Genomic DNA, 6621 nt, shown 5'->3' on the forward strand with positions numbered 1-6621 from the left:
AAAAAACTAAAATAATTTATTAAAAGTAGACATGTTAGGTATCGCCGCGTCGGTAATAATCTCCTCTATAAAACTACCCCATGACCAACCTCCCCAGATTAACACGGTCAAGAAAAAAAAAAAAAAAAAGGTGCAAAAAAAGTTTTTTTTTGTCACCTTACATAATAAAAAGTTTAATAGCAAGCGATCAAAAAGTCATATAGCCCCCAAAATAGTGCCAATAAAACCGTCCGCTCATCCCGCAAAAAATGAGCCCCCACATGAGATAATTGGATAAAAAATTTCTTTTAAAAATGACCCTTAGACTTTAGAGATACCCAAAAAATAATTTGTATCAAAAAAGATAATATAGTCTAAAACCTAAATAATTGTAAAAAAAAGTAGATTTATTAGGTATTGCCGCGTCCGTAAGAATCTCCTCTATAAAAATACCCCATTACCCAACCCCCCAGATTAACATGGTCAAAAAATAAAAATTAAATAGGTGCAAAAAAAGAATTTTTTTGTCACCTTACATAACAAAAAGTTTAATAGCAAGCGAAAAAAAAGTCATATAGCCCCCAAAATAGTGCCAATAAAACCGTCCGCTCATCCCGCAAAAAATGAGCCCCCACATGAGATAATTGGATAAAAAAAAAATTAAAAAAATGACCCTTAGACTTTAGAGATACCCAAAAAAAAGATTTGTATCAAAAAAGATAATATAGTCAAAAACCTAAATAATTGTAAAAAAAAAGTAGACTTATTAGGTATTGCCGTGTCCGTAAGAATCTCCTCTATAAAAATATCCCATTACCTAACCCCCCAGATTAACACGGTTAAAAAAATTAAAAAAAACGGTGCCAAAACCGCTATTTTTGGCACTTTTCCATTTCAATCCGTTTTTTCCGGTAACAAAACAAGGGTTAACAACCAAACAAAACTTAATATTTATTACCCTGATACTGCAGTTTACAGAAAAACCACATTTGTGGTCGTAAACTGCTGTATCAGTAAAAGGGAGGCCGCAAAAGGAAAGGACTGACATGGTTTCTGGAAGGCCGATTTTGATGGCCTTTTTTATTGACACCATGTCCCTTTTGAAGCCCCCCTGATGCACTCTAGAGTAAAAACTCCCCAAAACTGACCCCATCTAAGAAACTACACCCCTCAAGGTATTCAAAACTGATTATACAAACTTTATTAACCCTTTAGGTGTTCCTCAACAGTTAATGGCAAATGGAGATGAAATTTCAGAATTTAAATTTTTGGTAACCTTGCCTCACAAAAATGTAATATAGAGCAACCAAAAATCATATTTACCCTAAAAATAGTCCCCAAAAAAATGCCACCTTATCCCGTAGTTTCCAAAATGGGGTCACTTTTAGGGAGTTTCTACTCCAGGGGTGCATCAGAGGGGTTGAAACAGGACACGGTGTAAATAAACCGGTCCATAAAAATCAGCCCTCCAAAAACCATACGGCGCACCTTTCACTCTACGCCCCGCTGTGTGGCCGTACATTAGTTTACGGCCACATATTGGGTGTTTCTGTAAACGGCAGAGTCAGGGCAATAAAGATACAGTCTTGTTTGGCAGTTAACCCTTGCTTTGTTAGTGGAAAAAATGGGTTAAAATGGAAAATTAGACAAAAAAATGAAATTCTCAAATTTCATCCCCATTTGCCAATAACTCTTGTGCAACACCTAAAGGGTTAACGACGTATGTAAAATCAGTTTTGAATACCTTGAGGGGTGTAGTTTCTTAGATGGGGTCATTTTTGGGTGGTTTCTATTATGTAAGCCTCGCAAAGTGACTTCAGACCTGAACTGGTCCCTAAAAATTTAGTTTTTGTAAATTTCTGAAAAATTTCAAGATTTGCTTCTAAACTTCTAAGCCTTATAACATCCCCAAAAAATAAAATATCATTCCCAAAACAATTCAAACATGAAGTAGACATATGGGGAATGTAAAGTCATCACAATTTTAGGGGGTATTACTATGTATTACAGAAGTAGAGAAACTGAAACTTTGAAATTTGCTACATTTTTCCAAATTTTTGTTAAATTAGGTATTTTTTGGTGCAAAAAAAAAGAATTTTTTTACTTCATTTTACCAGTGTCATGAAGTACAATATGTGACGAAAAAACAATCTCAGAACGGCCTGGAAAAGTCAAAGCGTTTTAAAGTTATCAGCACTTAAAGGGACTCTGGTCAGATTTGCAAAAAATGGCCTGGTCCTAAGGTGTAAAAAGGCTTTGTCCTTAAGGGGTTAAGTCTCCATGGATGGACATGACCCCGACTTTCCGGCCAGTATACTCCGCTGACCGTACTAGAGGAGCCCTTACTAGGGACACCAGACTCCCTGATTCCAGCAGAGCCTCCGCTTGAGTGTCTCCTACCTCCACCTGGCACAGGTGGTTTAGTGTTTTTGGGGTACCTGCGGCGCACAGCTTCCTGGCATATAGCGACTGACGGTAGCCATAGTTAGTATCCATGGGTTCCACCTGATGGGGACAGTCAGCTATTACATGGCCCGGCTCCTTACACTGCCGGCAGACTATTAGAGCCAGGTCCGTAGACGGTACACCCCGGGTGGGTTTGGTTGGTACAAGTTGCCAGGTCTGGGATGGAGATATTTTAGGGGTTTGACTGCCCCCTCCCAAAAGAACCCCCAGTAACAGTCTTAGTAGCCTAGTAGCGCTTCACCAGGTCCACCATTTCTAGGGCGTTGCCAGGAGACACCTGACCAATCCAGTGCTGGAGAGGGGGTGGCAGAGCCCTCCAGAACATATCAGCCAATAGTCTATCCAGCATAGCCGTGGGACTCAGCAGATCAGGCTGCAGCCACTTTTGCAAGAAGTGGAGTAAGTCATAATATTGGGGTCTCGCAGGCTCAGCCGGCTTAAACCCCCACTGATGTACCCGCTGGGCCCGGACCAACACATTCACCCCCAGTCTTGCCAAAATCTCACCCTTTACTTTTTGGTAGTCGGCCACTCGATCGTCCGGCAAGTCGAAATACACCCGCTGGGAATCGGATACCAGGAATCGGATGCCAGGAATGGAGGGACGACCTCAGCCCACTGGTCACGGGGTAGCTTTTCCCTGATGGCCACTTTCTCATACATCGCCAGTTAGGTTTCGATGTCGTCAGCGGGGTTCATCTTAGGAATCGCGACACGAACTGCTTTCCGGGCATCGTGGATGCTCGGGGTTGCTCCTGCTGTCTGCAAAGCCATCATGTGTTGTAGCATCAACTAGTTGGTCTCCTGCTGCTGCTTATTAACCTTGTGTTGCTGCAGGTTTGTCTCTCGCTGCTGCAGATTAGCCTCCATGAGGGCCTTCACAACAGCCTCCATTTTGTCGTGGGGCACTGGTTGTAATACAGCTGGTTTAATGTATGACATACAACCGTGCCTGAAAAATGCAGAAACCAAAAATATCGTCGTTCACGCCAGCCTCACTGCTCGTGCTCGCATCCTCCACCAATTGTGGGGTTTTGCTCTGGTAGATAGGGTAAGCAGGTGCAGTACAAAGGCAAAATACAAGCTCTTAACTCAAAACGTCAGTATTTATTCACACTTGAGTCAATTGCACAAAACAGCAGTAACTTTGCAGTCTTGGTGTTAATTCACACTCAATGGAAAGTTCATATAACACAAGTCACCTTGCTGGCAGTTCTGCCTCCAGTAGTCCACAGCAGGCTTTAGGGGGGCTTTTTCCCCCAGCGTGCGGCTCTCAGCCCTCCAGCATGGCACAAAGCCTCAGATCCCAAAAACAGAGACCTCTCTGCTGAGCCCAGCTGCCTATTTAAGGACAGCCAGGTGCTGCCAAAACCCAGACCGGCACTTAAACTCCGGTCCGGTATTTGACCTCACCTGGCTGGAAACCAGCCAAGTCGCACATGCTGGGAGGAAAATACCTGCCTTACCAGACACAACCCCTCACTGTGTCACAGTGGATACTGAATTAAAAATAAATATATGGATATATAATGAAATATATGATATAGATATCTTGTAATGACATGATACAATTATACCGTGCTTAAATATTACCGCCATATGATGCATATATAATAATAATAATCTTTATTCATATAGCGCCAACATATTCCGCAGCGCTTTACAATTTAGGGGTTCATGTAAAAACATTTATAAATAACATAGCAACAGACAAGCCAATAATTAGAACAAGAGGAGGGAGGGCCTTGCTCACAAGAGCTTACAATCTATTAGAGGTACTATAATAGTACCTCCATATGATGGATAAATAATATTACCTTCATATTATGAGCATATAATACCTTTATATGATGGATATATAACAGTACCTCCATATAATGGGTGTATAATAGTAGCTCCATATGATGAACATATAATACCTCTATCTGATGGATATATAATACCTCCATATGGTATACATATAATAATACCTCTATCTGATGGATATATAATACCTCCATATGGTATACATATACTAATACCTACATATGGTATACATATAATAATACCTCTATCTGATGGATATATAATACCTCCATATGGTATACATATACTAATACCTACATATGGTATACATATAATAATACCTCCATATGATGGACATATAATACCTCCATATGGTATACATATAATAATACCTCTATATGATGGATATATAATACCGCCATATGATGAACATATAATACTTCCATATGGTATACATATAATAATACCTTCATATGGTGGATGTATAGCAGACACATAATAATACCTCCATATGAATTATTAAATGAAGGTAACACATCAAAGAGATAGATACAAGTACAAACAATAGGGTAAACAGCATCTATACCCCTCATACAGAGCTAGCTCAAAAAGTATTACAATCTTTATTATTTATTATCACATAACATGATAAAAAAGAGATTAGAAACATCAAAGTAAAGTGCGGTTACACCCGAGGGATAATATGATGGTATACTCACCGTGAGGGGGGGGGCTACAAGCAGTCAATATTGAAAATATCTAATACAATACAACCAAAAAATTGCCAAATGTTATAAGCCAATAGCAAGTGCTAAGCCATATATCAGTCATATCTTATGTGTACACCACTTCCTCATAGGTAAGCAGTAAGTACATAAAACTAATCATAACATACCCATCAGTAATAATCGCCTCAGGAGGACCGCACACCCCACCGCGCGTTTCGGAAAAACCCTTTCAGATGCTTCCAGATCTTCGCCCAGTGCAAGAAAAGATGGAACATGTCCTATTTTTCACCGCATCTTTTGATTCGCGCATCCATGGCGATTTACGGTCCAAGACACAATGCGCCCTAAAAATTGCAAATTTTACCCTACAAAAATATATATCAATCTGCTCCGCTCCTCCCGCTCTATAACATGCCGCCTGTAGTCTGCACTGCATTTCGTAGCCTACCATGCTGAGGTATTAATATATGTCCACCATATGGATGTATTATTGTACAATCACCGTATGGGGGTATTATTATACTGCCAAAAGGCACAGAATAATGTCAGTATAAAGGATAATTTCCCTAATGTCACTAAACAGCTGCCGCCACGGTGCCTTCGCTGGTGTGCACACATGTAGCCGATGCTTATCACATCTGTATGTTTCCTACAGAGTGACACCTAGTGGCCATTCTATGCATACATTTTCATGGTAAGTGACAGCATGTGAATATTTTGACCCCTATTTGTTCAGATATGCAGTCACTTGGGTTGCATTCAGATATTTGTTCTCTGAAATTCAGCATAATTGTCATTTTCTCAAAAGTTAGCATTTGACACAAAAAACATGGAGATGCCGGGGATTGAACCCGGGGCCTCATACATGCAAAGCATGCGCTCTACCACTGAGCTACATCCCCTGTGTAATACTTCAGCAAACGTTCCCAGTATTGTGGCAGTATTTTGTTGGTACTACACGGGATATATATTTCGCTATGTAGCATTAATAAATCTTAGTACTATTATGTCGGTACTGAAGTAAAAAAGAAATCTATACCTATATAATGAAATAGATGATCATATAGATCTGTTATATCGAAATCAGAAATCTATATATTGTTGAAGGATTCAACTGAATCCTTCAATGAAGGATCAGATTACATCATCCCATATTAGTCTATGGAGAGGGGATGGGTAGAGGCAGTGAGAAGCAGACATAACTCAGAAGCTCATAGTAAGTGTTATATCTCACTCCAAGTGCTTTACTCACATCATTACTGGTCAGTCTTCTCTACGATGTCATCTGACTGATTGGGGGTCCAACACCCGGGACCCCCGACGATGCACTGGCGCTCACAGTAGCGCCAGAGCCTTCTCTCAGCTCACCAAGCACAGCGCCGTACATTGTATAGTGGTTGTGCTTGGTATTGCAGCTCAGCCCCTTTCACTTCAATGGGGCTGAGATACTCCTAGGCCACGTGACAGATGAACGTGTGACGTCACATGGCCTAGGAAAAGCAGAGTAAAGGCCACGGCGGTACTCCAAGTGCAATGTCTTATCAAACAGCTGATCGATGGGGGTCCCAGGTGTCAGACCTCTACCTATCCAAACGACAGGTCATCAAGTATAAAAGTCTCAGCAAACCTCTTTAGCTCCAAGACCATTTCTATTCACTTCTAT

The 6621-nt window shown here is 40.7% G+C and overlaps 1 non-coding gene across 1 annotated transcript; it reads right to left on the reverse strand.

The window, feature by feature from the left end:
- Positions 1–5788: 5788 nt before the first annotated feature.
- TRNAA-UGC lies at positions 5789–5860 on the reverse strand. The gene has a single exon. It is a non-coding gene; the product is annotated as a tRNA-Ala (tRNA).
- Positions 5861–6621: the final 761 nt, after the last annotated feature.

Source organism: Bufo bufo, chromosome 4 (genome assembly GCF_905171765.1).
Source record: "Bufo bufo chromosome 4, aBufBuf1.1, whole genome shotgun sequence".
Taxonomy (NCBI): domain Eukaryota; kingdom Metazoa; phylum Chordata; class Amphibia; order Anura; family Bufonidae; genus Bufo; species Bufo bufo.